We start from the raw sequence: 17,800 nt of genomic DNA on the forward strand, positions 1-17,800 counted from the left end.
AGACTAAAACAGTGCTGAAAGCTCCAGTGCCAATTTCTGTACCTTTTCACAGCCTGACAGCAGAGCAAGAGGTATGTGCAGCACACAGTGCAGGGAGTTTGCCTCTCTTAATCCCAAACATCTGGTTTCAAAGCAAGAGAAAAACACCTCAAAGCAGAATGAAATTGTCATATTCGGTTTAACATCCAAGGTGAGATTCTGCATGGTTTATCCCTGTTTTTTCCATTGTGCTGGGCCTGTGCTGGCTGCCAGCATGTCCTATGGCACAAGGGCTAGGTCTCTCCTAGCTGGAATTGCCTGTTCTCACCTCTTTGCCGCAGCAGTTCTCCAGGCGGTTTTGAGGCACAGGCTTCCCAGCTCTTCTCTCCTCTGAAATTTCATCTCCTTCCTACAGTTTAACTCTCTCCTGTACTTTTGTAAAGACTTCAGGCACTGTTATCCTGTATCCTGTCAGTTCCCAGAAACAGTCCCACCTGATGAAAAAACCTCACTCCCTAGGGATACCCTACTCAGTAGCAATCTTGCCTGTGGAGTGTTAAGCTGTTAAAGGGAGATAATTCAGACAGATTTCAGGTCTTGTGTCAGGTTTCCATGACAATGGTAAAAATGCCTTTGTTTATGATAGCATTTATGCCACCGACACCACAGGCACAGCTGTTCTGCAGTTGGTCAGTGCTGAAATATGGATAGTAATTCTCTTAGTAAAGACAGGCTTTACTTCTATTTTTATCCTTGGTTATCACATCACCCTGTTTTAAGGATAATATCTGCTCTAATGCATGGCATTAAAAAAAAAAAAAAAAGTACTTTCCATCCTTTCTGTCTTTTCCTTCCTTCCTTTTGCTGCAAACAAGGTAAATGCCACTAAAGTGATGTGAGAAGAGCATTTTGGAATGTGTTTGGATTCATTGTGTTTTGTTTTCCGTCCAGGAATTCACATGACACAACGGAAAGTGGGATCTGACACCTCTGAGATAAACTATTAGGCTATCTTTAAAGTGCTACACTCATCTTTATAAGTGAAATTGTATGTAAGGCCAGAAAACTTGGGGCACAGTAGCTTTGAATATAAGTAGTGTTATCTTTGGTGGAGGCATCAGCAGAGATTACAACGGTCTGTTGTGATTCTCACAAGGACTTGCAGTAAGGACAGTACTATTTGTTTGCATTCTTTTCTCAACAAGATACTATTTTGATGCTTGGAAAGCACGACCCTTTGTAAATTGTTCTGTCTTTCTTCATTCTTCTTTGAGCCACATGGGAGAAGAGGTATGAGCACAAGCAGTTAAAGTTGAAAAGGTGCTGGTGGAGGATGGAGGAATTAATAACCGATGCTATGGAAACAGTTTGCTCTGTAGAGCTGCTGTGACTGTATGGGCATTACGTTCGGATGGATCCAGGATCCTCTGTCAGTGTCTCCAGCGTTTTCTCCTAGAAGATCAGTAGCTTTTTTCCAACTAGTTTTATTAGATCCCCCTTATGGGATATGAGGTGAGCTACAAATATATATGTTACAGAAAGCTTCCTCAGCGTAGCCTGTGTGTGCCACCACTCCCGAAGGGAAACCCAGCCATACTGTGGAGGCAACAGCAATTGCTCAGAGCTCTTTTTAGACATGCTCGAGTTGAAGATGTGAGCTCAGTCCCATGAGTGTCTTTTCTTGTGTAGCTGTCATTTCCACCTCCTGCTTTTCTGTTAAGCTGGGAGAAAGTCCCAGAATAAGCATTTGAGTTTTTGGCAGTGTTTGCTGCCTATGTACTTATTCTTCATTCCCCACAGAGATAAGGTGTTGCGTGTGTTTCTGTGGTTTGTGCAAAACTTTGAAGTAACGTTTTCCTCTTGCGGTTCACAAGATGTAGGTTGGAAACCCTGACACAGAAAAAAAAATGTTTCCTTGATCCGAAGCTGGATGTTCAGGCAAAAGTTTCTCATTTTGGTGCAGGAGGTTTACCTTTTTCAATTTCAGAAGATGGGCAAGGAATTCAATGGAAAGTATGTTGCAGAATCTCGTTTTCCTAACCTCCACAGAAACTGAATCCTATTTGGACAATAAACACTAGAACATAAACAAGCTACTGGATTCACTATAAGGGCAACCGTGTAAGGTTTCTGTGGTCTGTTAAACACAAGAGTCGATCAAATATCCCTCTAATAATCTGAAGTCTGGAAAACTTTTTACAATATTTAAACATCTTCCTTGAAGGATGAATGGTATTTTGTTTCCCACAAGCTCTCTATACTTTGTGCTTATAGTTTCTGACAACAAAACATTAATAAGCTTTGGTGATAATTCAAAGTTGATATAGTATTTTTTTGATTAGATCAAGGCTGCTGTCCTAGATGGGGAGAATTGCACTTGTGTAGTACCAGAAGGAGAATTTTATCTTGTCATTTGTTTGAATAGTGTGAAACTGTCACCTCTCTCTCCCTACAGAAACTTCTTTTTTTCTGTTTCACCTTACTGAGTTAATTTCCCCCAAAAATATCATCACAAGATGAAATGAATAGAGCCTATTTTATAAATTGACCCTTATTGTGACCCAGGTGCAAGTCCCAGGGGGGTTCATGAGGACATGCCTAGCGTTCAGCAGTTCTCCCCAAGATTATTCTAGGAAACACGTATCACCCAGTACTGAAGCCTGCTCTGGTCTGATAAGGTTTGTCTACATGTGGAAGTCAGTGTGCTGTTAAACTAGAATAACAGGGCACGGTATCTTCTTCATGCTAACTCTCTGCATGACCAGTCCCAGTCACAGGGTATATGTCCTAAGGCTGCTTTTGAAGTGAAGCAAGCTGCTTTCTAATTAAAAAGTCTTCCAATATACACTTGTGTGTGATGTGATTGCAGAGCAGTCAGTATGCTGTTAATTCACATCTTACTGTGTCTGGACTCTCACATTGACAAGCCCTAGCTATTTCAATTTTAAGGTCTTGGACAATTGTTTCTGTAAGTGCAACAGGCAGGATCAGTGCAGTGGACACCGTGTAGTGTGATACGGAGGGCTTGGATGCTGCACACCAGGGTAGAACTGTGCTTCTTGAAGTGAATATAATATTTTCACTGATTTTAGTAAAGATCCAATTTTATGCTGGTGTTCATGTGTATCACAGCAACACCTAAAAATCCAGTCTGGAATGTTGGCCTCATTGTTCTGTTACTGGTAAGTTAATATCTAAGGAGAGCTTAGATAAGAGCAGTAAAAACGGGAAGGGAGGCTTTGAGTCAGATTTGATTTATGAGGAAAAATTAAAGCATTTGAGTGTGCATAGCTTGTTTGAGTTTGACAAAGACGATGACATGACTGTAAATACTTCAGAAGTTTAATTCCAAAAACAGCAGAGGATTTGCTTAGTGTTAAGGACATTCCAAAGGTTAGGACAGCAGCTCAGGAGACCTGGGGTTAATTCCATGACATATGTCCTTAGGCAAGTCATTTCTGCTTAGATCCCTGCAAATTCCTAAAGGCACCCAACTGCCACTTCTTTGTCTACACCAGTGAGTGTTAGTCAGCTGAGACTGAAAACCACCTAATTTAGACAATTAACTTGCTAAATACCTCTGTAGGTCTGGGTCTTGGTCTATACCTGCCTCAGCTATATGTGTCTGTAAGTGGGTAAAAACTGCCCTTTGTCATCACAGAGCTCGAGTATTTGTAAAGTGTGGGTGTTCAGACGTTACATCGGGAGCCACACAAGTATACTGAGTAGAAAAACTAATTAAGACAGGATTTATTTCACTTGTCTATAGTGTAAGGTGGCCACCTAATCTTCCCCTGCTTTCAGGACAGAGATGGAGGTGCTCCCAAGGGCAATGTGCCCTATTCCGCAGCAGTATCCCAGACAGGGGCTGAATTCACCCCCGGCAGTGCCTGTCCCCACCCTCTCTGGAGGGAGCCGAGACAACGCCTGAATTTTAGATGGCTGAAATTAGGCAAGTTGAATGTTATCTTAAGAATGAAAGGATCAAATAAAATCGACTCAGCTTGATTTTAAGGGGGGGAAAAATCTCTTGAATGAGTGTATTTGCTGAAACGTCCTTTTAAAAGATTTACAGAAACCACCTCAAAGGACTTGCGTTTCCTCCTGTTATATCTCGCACTCAGGAAGTCTTTTATTAAAAGCTAACTACATGATAGACCTCCCACTCCTGTTTCTGTGAAGCAGTCCTTGTGCAGACTGCCAGCACCCCCAAAGTGCTGTGGTGCATGTACTACGGATGGATGTTGTCTCCGGTAAGGCCCACACGCCCCCAGTTACCCAACACTATGGTTGGAAATCTAGCCCTTCATAACTAAATGGGAGCTGAACTTTTTTGGGAATCTACTCCTAATGCTCTTTAATAAGACTGCCCTATGCTAGTCACAAATGCTGTGTTACCTCTAGGTGGTAGCTACACCCTTGAAAATGACTGATCCTCAGAGAAAATATGATTATGGGCCCTGTGAGTTTAAAGAAAAAAAAAAAAGGCATGGAAATGAAAGTTATTCGATGGACAGCTAGAAACATTCTGAAAACTTCTATTAGAGCTGCTAGAGGTCCATCTGCAAAGCTGCTGTAGGATAATGGGGATCTGAGGAGAGTTTGAGAACTGCAGACTGACAAGGGGGACTGAGATGACCTGTCATCTGAGGTCCCTGCTGACCCATGCAATTGCACAAGTTTGCATTTCAAAGAAAGATGAGCTTAATTAGTTTATCCTGATACAGGCGTGACTCAGTGATATAGTCCTCCCTTGTACTATTTAATTTTCTACCCAGTGGGACAGCAACATCTTTTTGCAACTAGTTTACTCTTTTTTTCTGGTTTGCACCCTTCAAAGAAAAAGCCTGCTTTCAGGCTTGGTCCCTCTTGTTTTGGTAGTTCCCACCGCCAGCCTCGCCAGAGTTCATCTTCACGCAGCCAGACTCCGGTTTCCCTCCACATGATTGTCACTGACCTACGGCACCGGCTCTGCAGGGAAGGGGAGAGTCCCTTTGCCACTCAGCCCCATCTTCTGGCTCACCTATTGATGACGAGGCAGGGATGAGTAAGCAATCAGTCACTTCAGGGACAGGGACCTGGTTACAGAGCCGGTGGCTACATATCATACTGGGCTAGACTTATGCTTGGGAATGTCCAAAATCTGGTGGATTCAGAAGAGCAAAATATACTTGTGGGAGTTTATGTTTATTGCTTTTTCTTGACCTTTCAGACCTAACACCTGTTGCTTTGGGAAATCAAAGCTGATCTGTCCTAAGAACTTAGTGAGGGATTTAGGGTTCGCACAGAGGATCTAAACGTGGTGGAGCTTTTATCTGGGTGTGGAGCAATCCTGACTCAGATCAGGACATGAAATAAGAATTCGTGAGCTGGAGAGGTCTTTTGGGCCACAGGGCTAAAATGCCCATTTTAAACCTGAGTGAGACTTGGTGAGATAGGTGGGAGATGCACTTATTGCTGGTTCCCCAGAGAGCTGGGGCTTGAACTTGAACTAGGCGCTCTGTTCCTGAGCACTGTAAGGACTCTCCTGCTGCAGAAACACAAATATATAAGCACAGCCTGCACTGTTACGTGTAAGGGAATAAAGACAGAGATTATATGAATTGCACTGAGACCAGCTTCTTGCTGGGCTCACTCAACACCCCAAAGTCTTAACCCTTCCCATGAGTGACTACAAATCTGTGAATTCACATCATCTGCTTTACACCCTAATGCAGGGGCTTTGAGTTGTTCTCTGTAAGTGGCCACCTCTTTCCTCTGGTTTACGTCCTCTGTATCTGAGCCACATGCCTGATGTGGGTAGCGAAAGATGCTTCCAAGTGCCCAGTGCTTCAGACACAGAGAATGACTCTGTACGAGTGCTTGTCCACAGGTCACTGCAGGTTGCAAAACACAAAGGACACGGAGAAAGCAGACAACAGTGACAGGAGCACCACACTGCCTATATACAGCAAAGTAGCTGTTGTGCTCTGTCTGCTGCTGTTATCATTAACAAGTATCTCACTTTTTGCTCCCTCTGACTGTATTATCCATCAAGCATCATTCATTACATCGTTAGACTATAAGCTGCAAGAAGGACAGGCTCTGTATCCTCCTTCATAGTATGTGCAGTGCTATGGGGTCGTGCCCCTGACTGGGGCCTCTAGACACTATCCCAGTATAAAAGATATATAAAAATAGATCAGCAGCGTAACATCTGTCAAGAAAACCATACAGAGACCTAAAAAGTGTTTTAGTATTGAATTGCTTTACTGTCTAATGTGGGGTTCATGCAATAGCTTGCTGCAGTTTTCTGAATTAGAAGACATCATACAAAGCCTTGTATCTCTGGGCAATGTTCAGGGAGCTTGGGAGAAATCTGTAATTACGAAAATTGGGAAGTGTGCCAAAGATGATTTACAAGTACAGGGAAGAATGCATCTTTTGTGATGTTCAGGACTTTATCAGGTTTATTTTGGAAGCTTTCCAAGATTTATAGAAAAAACCCAGTCAAACATTTTGAAGTGGAGCAATCAGACTGAATTTCAGCTGCAGCAGCAGTTGCAATAACCCAGGGGTTTGCAGCAGCTTCCTCTCTCTTGACACAGCACCAATTGTTCCTGTTACACCAGGTAGGATCACGTTAAGCAAAACAATTTAACTGAGCGATACTGACAGCTTTTGAGGTGTGCAAGGGCAACACACAACAGAAATGGATATTGTTATCACCTGTATTATAGCCTTTGTTGTAAAGTTCTCCTGCACTCAGAGCCTCGCTAGAGTACACACTCTGTGCAAAGAGCAGGAGTTAAAACTCTTCAGAAGAAAGTTAAGAAATACAATAGAAAACAAAGATGTACCTCAGAAGTGAGGTCTTACTATTCTCATTCAGCTTGGAGTCACGAAGGTGTGGTGATTTGCTCTTGCGTAGTTGTAGATAATTGTTCCTTGCAATTGATTTAATGGGATTGCTGACTGTGGACACAGCTTTGGACTGTGGAAATGGACAAGTCCATGGTCACTGAGGATTTGTTTCTTGTGACAGCAAAGCATTGGACCTGCAGCACCAATCCTCAGATGCTTTTCAAGAGAAATTGGTTGTAGTTATTGTTTTCAGACCCCTGATCCACCTCCCTTTATGCAAGTACTTTTCTATTTGACCCTTGACTCCACCTGTTGGAGCTCCATGTCTGTTTGGTAACCCCAGTCGAGAGCTCCGAAGGGCAAGATCTAAGTGTTTTAACTAAAATGGTCATATAGTTTCTCTGTCTAATCAGCAGAGATGGAGATAACTAGGCTTCCCATCCAAGAAGTCTGTAATGGCTGGGAGTAATCAGTCCCTGAAGTGCCTGCTTCTCTCCAATGACTGACAACGGGAACTAGATGAACTGACACCTCGTTTTCAGATGATGAAATTTAGGATGAAGAAACTGCAGTATTTCTTTAAGTCATTTTAACTGCTTTTGCAGACATTGGGCTATTGATGACAGCAAACCCTTGGAAAGCAGCATCTCTGACAGCAAACCCTGGTCCAAAATATTTAGTTCACTTTTTTTTTTCCTTCTTTCTTCTTGTTTTCCCTTCCCCTTTGCCTTCGGAAAAACATGCTGTTGCAAACTTGGAGCAGAGGTGGCATCTCCAGTCTCTGCTGCTGAACCGGCTTCTATGATGATGGACCAGGATGGGGTTCCATGCTGGTGGCTGCTGGAGCCAATTACTCTCATTGTTCACTAATGGGGCTGCAGGAATGTATGGTGTTTAGTATAGGAAAACAACATAGGATTTGATTTGGGATCATCACTGTCACGGCTGTTGAGCATCTGGGTGGCTGTTTGTTGAAGGGAGTATAACAGCTTGCTGGGTGCTTTTATGTCACATCATAAATGACATGAGCAAGTACACCAAAGAGAATGTGACTGAAGAGACTGAGGCATTTCCCTTAACTTCAAAGAGTTGGATTTGGCCTATTAAATCTAAATTTGTGTCTGTAGGCACAATGTATGCATACAGGAAAACAAAGGCAAACCTTATTTATCTGCTTTCTGTAGGATGTTAGTCTTCTGTTTTTTAGCTGGAGCTGTGATGGTCATTTTCCTGCTGTCCTGCCCAGACTGGAAGAGGGAGTCTTCTCAGTGGCATTGTACAATTTATTTTTGTTAGCTTTTTGGAGGTCCAGTACCCCTGCAGGTGCAGGTGCTGAGAACAGTGCAAGTCAGACCCCTGATTCTTTCTGTATCAGACTAACTGGTGGCTCCTGATTTTCGAGTTTATACTGAACAAAGTCCTTCAGTTCTGCAGAAGACTTATAAATGCATGTAGGGAGAGTAAGAGTGCTTGGTTTCCACAGACCCAAATAAACCCTTGAAAAGAAAAAGGTTTCTTTCATGGTTCTCAGGAAGAGTTAGGCAAATAACTTGAGCAGCAAGAGAAGAGGTAAGCAGTTCCACAATCTCCATTCATATTATTCACACTTACATGTTGGGAAAGGAATTCCCATCTCAAGAGTGGGCTCAAAATTAAAAGAGAAACATCCCCGAGGCTTTTGGAATAGGAAAAACAAAAGAAGCTGCAGAAGCTCAACTCTCATGAATTGTTAAAACAAAACAAACAGCTGGATGGCAGAAGGGTTGTTCTTTGCCATAAAATGTTTCTTGAAACTCTTTCTTCCAAGATCCATGCTGATTATTTATTTGTTTTAGTTTTTCTTTCTCGTGAATTGATTTCATTTAAAAAAAAATAATTAGGCATCTCATCTTCTGAATATGGTGAGAGGATGCTAGCAATAATTTGCTAGTTTCTTAAGTGCAATCAGTTATTCATCCATTCTGCTGAGCATTTGGTGGAAGAGAGCAAGGGCTTCATCACATATCCTTCTTTGTCTGCAACCCTACCATCCTAAAAGTTTTATTTCCCATTTCCCCTCTCATTTCATCATGAGCCTTCTGTCCTCAGTCTTGCAGAGCCATTTCCAGCAAATACAGCAACACTGAACTTAAGGTGTTTAAAGTCAACTGGCCCACGCTGACTGCAGCTGAGAATGACTCCATGAACGGGTGCTCTGGCAGAAGGGAAGAGGCGGTGACATGTGGCACGAGGACCATGACAAGTAGCAGAGGTCAGCAGTGCCTCCCTGTCACAGTGCTGCCTGCGTGGCTTTTATTGCCTCTCTTTTTTGAGGTCTGTGTCTCATGGAAGGTGAACTAAGAACATCCGTGGAGATGTCAGTGAACTTCTGCTCTAAAAACATGCCACTGAGAAGGGTCTTGTAGGAGGACACTTGTGTGCACTGCAGTGGATAGTGGCTCTTTGCTGGTTTTTTCCAAGTTCATCAGAGCTTTTCTGAAAAGAGATTTTCAGTGATCATGAAAATCCAGCTGATGTCTTAGCCTAGCACCACCTTTTAAAAAACCAGAGCTAAATTTCAAAGATTTCACCTGTAAATTATCTGCCTATACCCTCACAAAACCTAGAACCTCCTTCCCTTTTTAATTTCTGATGGTGCTGTTAGCCTGACTTGGACATCTGTATTCACACTGTTGGAATATTTGGCATGGTTTTGCCACGTCTCGTATTTTCCACAGAAATTGCACAATGAAGGACAGTATTTTTTAAGTGCCAAAACCTGATGGGATGCTTTGCTGGCTGTGTCACTGACTACCTGTCTTGCTTGGCTGGTGGCAATAGTGGCACATTTCCCTTATGGGTGCTGGGACCCTCCAGCAGACCGCAGGGGAGACAGGTGAGTCACATCTGTATTTGCAAGTTGAACAAGGCCAAAAGACAGCATTGGCCTGGAATAGCCCATGATGAGCCATGTTCACTGTGCTGGTTTTCACTCTTGTCTACTAGTGTGTTTCCAGACTGCCTTACCATGAGCTGGGGGGATGCGGAGGCCTCCCAGGAGTCAGTATCGATGAGACCACTTTGTTTTGAAGGGAATGAGGTTTCAGCTGTATGGACAGAAGCTGCGCTGCGCTATTCTGCCTCAGGATCTGCAGGTAGTGCCTGGCAGATGTTATGTATTGTTGCAGACTTAGGCTTGGGGTCTGGAAGCTCAAGTCAGAGCTGCGCTGGGGGTGACTGTACCATATTCCTGTAATTACACAGGCTTTCCCTCCACCTATCCTTTGTTTGTTTTGTTCTCTTAGATGTAAGCTCATCAGGGAAGGTATTGACACTTGCTCTTTATTTGTAGAGTATTTAGTACCATGTGGCCATGACCTGCATAGATTTCAGTGCAAAGAAAGGCAGTTGAATCTGCTCTTGCCTGTTTGTTTGCAGCTTGCAATGCTTTCCCTGACCATAACTGTACCGTTTAGGAAGGAACAAAGGGTAGCTACTTAAGAAATGTAAAACCTGCCTCACTTCAGCCCTGGCTATTTAATTTTGTAGGCTTAAGTCAGACCCTTAAGGTTAAACATGTTTCTTTTCTCGTCTTGGCTTGAACAGCAAATAGAATGTTTCAAAGGGGAAAAAAAAAGTCTCCGTACAATGTAGGCCAGGGTGATGCAGTCCTGCCTGTTTTTCTTGATCTGAAACACTTTATTAGCTGGAGTGCAATATGGCCTGGCCAACTCAGTTTCCATCCCATTTTTGGATGGAAAGTTGCACTCCAAACAGGCGCAGAAGCAACAACCATTTGTTCATGGACGGGTGGATGTTTGCTCATTTTCTTTGCAGCATAACATTTTCTTGGTTAGGCTTTCCTTCACCCCTTCCTCCTCCACGCACCCCCCCAAAACTGTAGAGTAAATACTTTTGGCTTACAATGAACAAAGCTCTGAGATGATAATGAGAAGCGGTGAATAAACTCTCCATTCTTACATGATACAGACTTGAACTTTGCTGAAGGGACCACATGCAGCAAGGTCAGGAGTGTGATGAAGTATAAGTTTTGAAGGAGAATCTGCAGGAGAGATAGTATAACCCACTGAGTGATAAGTGCTGACAGACTGGCACCCTGATGTTTGAAGTGCTTTCCCTTGCTGCAGAAGTATGTCTCTGATCCTGGTGTGTTATGGCCAGACTCGGTCTGTTTTGAAAGCCTATACTTTCTTCAAATGGAGACTCAGAAAGATTCACGCTGAATGTATTTAACAGAACCCTGAATTTTGGGCCACGGTTAAAGATGGATTTTTAAAGATTTGATATGGCCTTCCCAAAAGGCATTTGTAACAATAATTATAAGCATATGTCAGTACATTTACATTATTATTGTTATATATTTATGTTAACTTTTTTCTAATGCGTCACTATTCAGTTACTATGTTCAGTGCACTAGTTCATAAAGAATAAAAGCATTAAGTTATGATTTCAAAAGAACGATAGAAAAATAACACTGGGGAAGTTCGGTCGTCTTTTAGTGCTTAACAAATTGGGAGCATTATTCAATCTGTCCGGGCAGGCTCTTGTGCGGTTCCTGTTCCTCTCTGTTTCTTTCCTGTGGGTTTAGCTTGTGAGCGCTCCCAGTATGGCCACACAGGGAGAGAAACTGAAATATGTGAGTGAGACCCAGAGCGGGAGGTGGAAGATGAAGTGAAATGTCCTGGGACTTTCCAGAAGAAAGTTGCTCTGCTCTTTACCCAGACACTAGTGACAGAAGTAGCATCAGAAGCTAGACACGGATGGTTTAACTAATATGGGGTCTTATGAAAAGGTAGCAATAGGTTTTCAATTTTTTTAAAAAAATTCAGTTTACTTCAGTTACATTTGCAAATATATATATATATATGTCAAATGAAAAGAATTACAAGTTTTGTAAATAAAAAACCTTGGGAGAGAGGAAACAGGTTTTTCATTTTTAATACCTTTCATTTCTAGTCTATGACTGTGACAATTTCCCTCTCCCATTTCTTGTATCTCCAGGACAGCAATATTCTGTCACATTTTCAGAAGATTTCTGGAACCTGACATGGCAATTCTATCATCTAGTCTGGTTCTTCCGCAGCCACTGATGGGAACGCTTCAGTGCTTTGGAAGACAAGGCGAGGCAGGCATATAACCCTTCATAGCATACAGGACTAATCAGGCCTCTCTTTAACTACTCAAATACAGAGAGTATATCTGTATAGAAAACAGAAGAAAATAATGTTTTCATTTTGATTAATGACAATAATAAAGCACTAGCAGACATGTCGATGTGTCAGTTTTCAGTGATTTGCAGCCGTGCTCCCCTCCATTGGAAACACTGAGAAGTAACTTACAAGTTCTTTCATTACCAGCATCCCAAAGGATGGCTGCCTGCACTTTCATTCCTTCCCACTTGGATGAACATGCACTAGGCTGCATGTTTTAGCTATGCAATCAGAAAGCATGTGCTCCTCAGGACCGCTGGGTCATTCTTGCAGACGGTGGACACTGAATGAAAAAGACATCAAGGAAGTAGAAATGTTGTCTTGATATTTTTATACGAGTTTAGTAAAACATTGCCTATATTTTCCCTCTGCTTCGCAGGCTTGCTGTGAGAGGCAGGCTCCCGTTGCCTGCCATCACATTCCAGCTGTAGCACTGCCATTTGTAACTTTTCAGTTCTTGGCCTTGTTTCTTTTTATCGTGGAATCCCTTTTGCGTAGCATGACATTTTCTTTCATTTCCTCTCAAGTGAGAATACCATCGCAATAAGGACATGTACACCTAGCATTGCTAAAGTACTTTCCCCTTTCAGTAGCAGGAGGATAACCCAGCCACCGGAGGGACTCATTCCTTTACCTCCTATGTCAGGGGACCATGCTCAGACATGTCGGGGTTTTATGATGGTTCAGCAAATGATACACAGTGAAGGGCATTATGTAGGGAGTGACTATGCATAGACCTGGAACTGGAGAAACAAAAGTGCTTGTGCTAGTAATGTTTTTTGTTGGTTTTGGAAGCATTTGTTTGGTCTGGGTATAGCCAAACAGATAAAGAAGTGATCACACAGATCTACATTTATTCCTCTCATATAGGATCTGATACTTAACCACAGTCAGCAGAAGGGGCTTAGCGGCTCAGGTTGGTAGTTTCACTTTCTGGTGCTTGTTGTTTTTCTCTGTTGGTTGTTCAAGTAGCTTCAAGGGACCCGGCTTCTATTTTTCAGGTACCTAAATGGAATGGAGGTGAGTCTGAACCTTAGAGATATTGTCAATTATTTTTACACTAAATTTTTTAAAGACAGGCTTTTCTTTTGTTCAAATTATCTGAATGAATGTGCTCACTAATAATTCTGTCAAGACAATTCCAAACTGGAACTAAGACAATAAATGTAATATTTTTGTACTAGTGAACGTAAGTATCACCAGTATTACAGGGTCATGATGGTCATGATCCTTTTCTACCTAATTAGTGCAACTCCAGTGCCAATATACCAATATACTGATTACTCTCTGCATTACTCTGATACAGCTCCACAGTGGAGACTTTGTAATAAATCTTTATTATAGATCTCTGCTACTTTCACTAAAAATGTGAAGACATTCAGTAAAATACAAGGAAGTTAATTGTTGGGAAAAGAATGAAGAAGGAAAATGAGAATGATTTACCAGATAATCAATACATGCAACTGTAAGCTTTTCTAAAGTATTGATCATCACCATTTAGGGAAAAAAAATTGTATTTTCACATTATCATGCTTAGAAATTTATGATCTCAAGAAGGTTGAAAATCTTCAAAGATATTGAACATTGGCAATAGTATTCCCATAGGTAATAGTATCCTTACCAATTTATACATTTGATCTAAGTAGAAATGTATCTTCTTAGAAAAGGTAAGTTAGCATTCATCTGTAATGTGTGTAGATTTTGGCACCTGGAATCTTCAGTTTTTATTTCTCTACATTAGATTCAGTACAAAGCTTTTACGTTCACTCCTGCAACTCATTTGCTCAGGAGAATCAATTTGCCTGATGGATGCCCCTCATGTTATGAGACACCTCTATGCCTTTCCAGAGATCCAGTTCATCTCTGTGAAAACAGAATTAGTCTGTCAGTGTGCAGTTGTTTAAAATAAGCTCCATGCTTTACCGATGTGGTGGGTAAGATCATGACATAGTTTACAGATCTACACAGGATTTTAGAAGGAATTCATAGGGATTCCCATGGGGCTTGACCTTGTTGACAGTGTTATTGACATAACTCATTTTCCTCTGTTACATGATGGAAATCTAAAATGCACCCTTATTAAATAGTCTTGTTGCATTGTAGGAGGGTTACAACTTCTTTCTTTTTTTTTTTTAATTTAATTTTTTTTTATTAACAAACACATTTTCCTATTAGGGGAATTTTCTGTGGACAGAAATGAACCAACTATTTGATGCATCATGTGCGATTAAGAAATATTTCAAACAAAAGATTCTGGAATATATTTCCTGCTTTTTCTTGGTGAGGAGGGTGAAAAGGAAAAAAAAATGTGAATGTAATTCTGTTTTTAATTAAGATGCTTCTGCTGTGACGATATAACAATTATAAAAAGCTCTATAGGAACTGAAACTGAAAACTGCAGAGAAGGCTAAGTTTTACACTATGACTCTTCTCAGTATTGCACAGCACAAATTTAGTGCACAGTTTAAAAAAACACAAGTGAACTGCTAATCAATGACACCACTTGTGATTTTCTATCCTTGTGAGTGCTTCTGAAGAGCCACTAGGTATATTATGGACATTATTTTGCAACAAACTTTGTGCCTCTGTAATTGGTCACTATTGTGCTGACTTTTTCCTTTTACACCAAAAAAGAACCATGGCCCCACATTAAAATTAAAAAATATATAAAAATTACATTTCAGATTATATTGGCATAGTGTATTGAATGTCTTCCCAGAGCTACGTCCCAGAATCTATCTTGTTTTGCAGTGATAGTTTATAATTAAACTTCTTGTTCCCTGGAGGCCCCTTGTTTTGGCTTTCTAAAAGTGAAAACGCAATGTGATAGATGTGCCTTTGTTTTTTTCACCTCAGATGATTGTAACAAATGTCCAGATTTGCCTAAATTACTGCCAACATGTAATCTTTAAAAAATAATAAAAAAATGAGCTGTTTGTTTATTTGAAGGAATTCTGCCAGTATTTGGAAGCAACATAAATGCAAGAACAAATGGTCATTTAATAATTTTAAAGCACTAGAATTGTATTTATTGGCCTATTGTTTGTGCTAATTTGAACTGTTGTCATGACGTTAGTCTTCTTAATACAACACACAAATATGCATTTAATATCCTGAGGATTTTTAAAAAGGATGTTGCCTTGTCAGATGTCATTTGGAGCTGGCTTTGTTGTGATAGTTGTGTGCGTTAGATTGTCTTTTGCTTGGGTATTGCTCCTATAGTCAACTCACACAGGGCAATCAGCTCAGCCCTTTTCCACCTGCAATTCCATTAAACCTACTTCACCAAGCCTGAAGTGCTCCTTCCTCCCCATCCTTCTGCAAGTGCTCTTCACAGAGATGGTCTGCAGCTTCCCGGCAGTGGCACTGAGCAAAGTCCAGCCCAACAGGGCTGAACAGGGCTGTCAGAAGTATAAAACAAGGTCCACGGTTTGGCTGATGGGCTTGAATGATTTTTGTGAAGACATGTTAGCTCAATACCTCGCTGACGCATGCGTTCCCAGCCTTGGCTGTGGCAGATGGCATGTTACTGTTGGAAAGGCCAACGGCCCCCTTCTGGAAGCTCTGCTTTTATTTTGAATGCTCCAATTAGTGGAATTAATGCATAAGGGTTTTACAGGCAACATCCTGTCTGGAACCACTTGTTGGACAAGGCTGAACTAGAAGATACACTCAGGGTCGGGGTTAAGTCTGACACGCAGGAAAGAAGGAGAGGGGTTGTTGCAAAGTTCTGAAATTTTCTGTCCACCAGCTTGGATATCAGGCTGGGCCAGACCCCATCAATGCATCCTGTAGTTCATTACTTGCACCTACTGGATTTTAAAAATTAAAATAGGCTTTTTGAGAGTGACTAAGCTCCATCAGTTGTGGGTTTTTGTTTAGTTGGTTTTTTGTTTTGTTTTGTTTTGTTTTTCTGTCTTTGGATATACCAAGGAGCCATAGCTTACTGTCTTGTAGCAGTAGTTCTCTAGATTAAACCATCAGTTTAGAATTGGGCTCTAAACACAAGCATAGAGGGCTTGGGTGTCCTGTGAGTGTCTCCTTGGATAAGACAATCCACCAGCTGTGGGTATGCATGCTCCCATTCCACTTTTACTGTGTGGATAATGAATAATTCCTGTTTCATCTAGATGTTCCTCCAATTTTGAAAGGAAGACTAACAAGAGGCAATAATACCTCCCGTACCAAGCACCATGGTCTCCCAGGTGTAGGCTTGCACCAGTCCAGCTTGGCACAGCCAAATGCAGATGCAGTGGTGGTTTGGGGCAGCACTTATGGGAAGAGGTGCTGGCCTCGAGCTGGCTCAGGAGGCCTCATCCTTTCTTGGTCTTATTTACCATTCATCTCCCGCAGTGCTCTTCCACTGCACAACATCCCCCGCTATCCTACAGACTAGTGCTCGCCCTTTGCAATGGCACGTAACTGCTTTACAGGCAGCATTGCTCAGGTCCCTGTCCTCGCTGGCTTCCTCGAGCTGCCGAGGTTGTCCATGACAAATGATGGCATTGTTTCCCAGCCTGGTTTCTGAGCTGTGGCAGATGCCTCCTGCCCCCAGAGTTAAGCAATTGCCGTGGCACAGGGCGCTGAACTCTGCATGACCAGTTTGAAGGATTTCTCAACTGCGGCGTCCTGCACCAGAGCCTGATTCCAATTAGGTTGGGAGCACAATTCCAGACACATGTATTTGGTTCAGCAAATGCTATTTGTTTGTTGGGTGATGATGTTTCTCTAAGCTTATGCTTTATTCATAGAATGAGTGACATTTCTGCAAGAGGTGGTGATGCATCTCTAGGGCTTAGCTTTTTTCTGGTTTTGGAAATACACATCAAACGGCTGTGGCAACACACATTAGATAACATATGTATGAGTAAAATTGCAGTGATAACCAGGGATTTATGAATTAAATTAAACAAATATAGACACTAGGTTTTAAAAAAACCGTGGCATTACCATGATGAAAGAAATAATTTTAGTTCAAGGGTGGACTAGATCTCATTTTAAAATTTATTTTTATTATTTTTATTATTTTATAATATTATATTTCATATTATAATTTTATAATATTAATTAAACGTTCAATTACCTATGGGATTTAAATGCACACCTTTTAAAACAAAATGTAGAAATATGAATATTTAAAGAACACATTTCAAGATCACTAGGTATATTATTACCTCATCTACAAGACAATCTCGTATTTGATTTGATCCTCTGTGATCTCAAACAGATAGCAACCAGCTTTCAGTAGTGACTCTTCATAATGTTCCTTTTTCAATATTCCCATGCCTTGGATTAAATGGCTTTCACTGAAGAAGTTCAGTGGCCCAAATGACAGCATTTGAATCCTGAATGTGTTGGTTTTCTCTTCCTGATTTTCCTTTGGCCTGTTTTCAGATTAATAGTGTGACAGTAGATAAGCTTCAGGGGAAAAAAATAATAAAAAGAACCTATATTTCAGCATGTTACCCCAATAATTCTGTTATGCAGCATCAAAAGAACAAAGCTGTGTGTTTCTCCAGTGCCTGAGAAGAATACCTTTTTCAGCCCTTGCCTCTCAGAGATTTATATTCCTGTGGGAACGGAAGTAATACCAAAGGCAGCGGGTTTTGAGTACAGCTGTAGTTATCATTAAGAGAGATAAGTATTTGAAAAAATTTTACTATTTCAGCCATGCTTTGATATCAAAGGTATCTTGTGTGAAATACAGAACTATGCCAACAAAAATATAGATGACCACTGATTGGTACATTCTACTTATTTTTTTTTTT

General features: G+C 41.3%; 1 protein-coding gene across 5 annotated transcripts in view; it reads left to right on the forward strand.

The window, feature by feature from the left end:
* SEMA3D (semaphorin 3D) overlaps positions 1-17,800 on the forward strand; it is a 144,180-nt gene that overhangs the window by 9,903 nt on the left and 116,477 nt on the right. Inside the window, exon 1 of one of the 5 annotated variants that reach the window (XM_055807610.1) lies at positions 12,769-12,948. The exons of 3 other annotated variants lie outside the window; for them this stretch is intronic. The gene's annotated coding sequence lies outside the window, so the exon portion shown is untranslated. Of the gene's footprint in view, positions 1-12,768; positions 13,053-17,800 lie in introns of those variants that run through there. One more of the 5 variants, XM_027790550.2, reaches the window with a different exon arrangement.

The sequence above is a fragment of the Falco peregrinus genome, chromosome 6 (genome assembly GCF_023634155.1).
Source record: "Falco peregrinus isolate bFalPer1 chromosome 6, bFalPer1.pri, whole genome shotgun sequence".
NCBI classification, from domain to species: domain Eukaryota; kingdom Metazoa; phylum Chordata; class Aves; order Falconiformes; family Falconidae; genus Falco; species Falco peregrinus.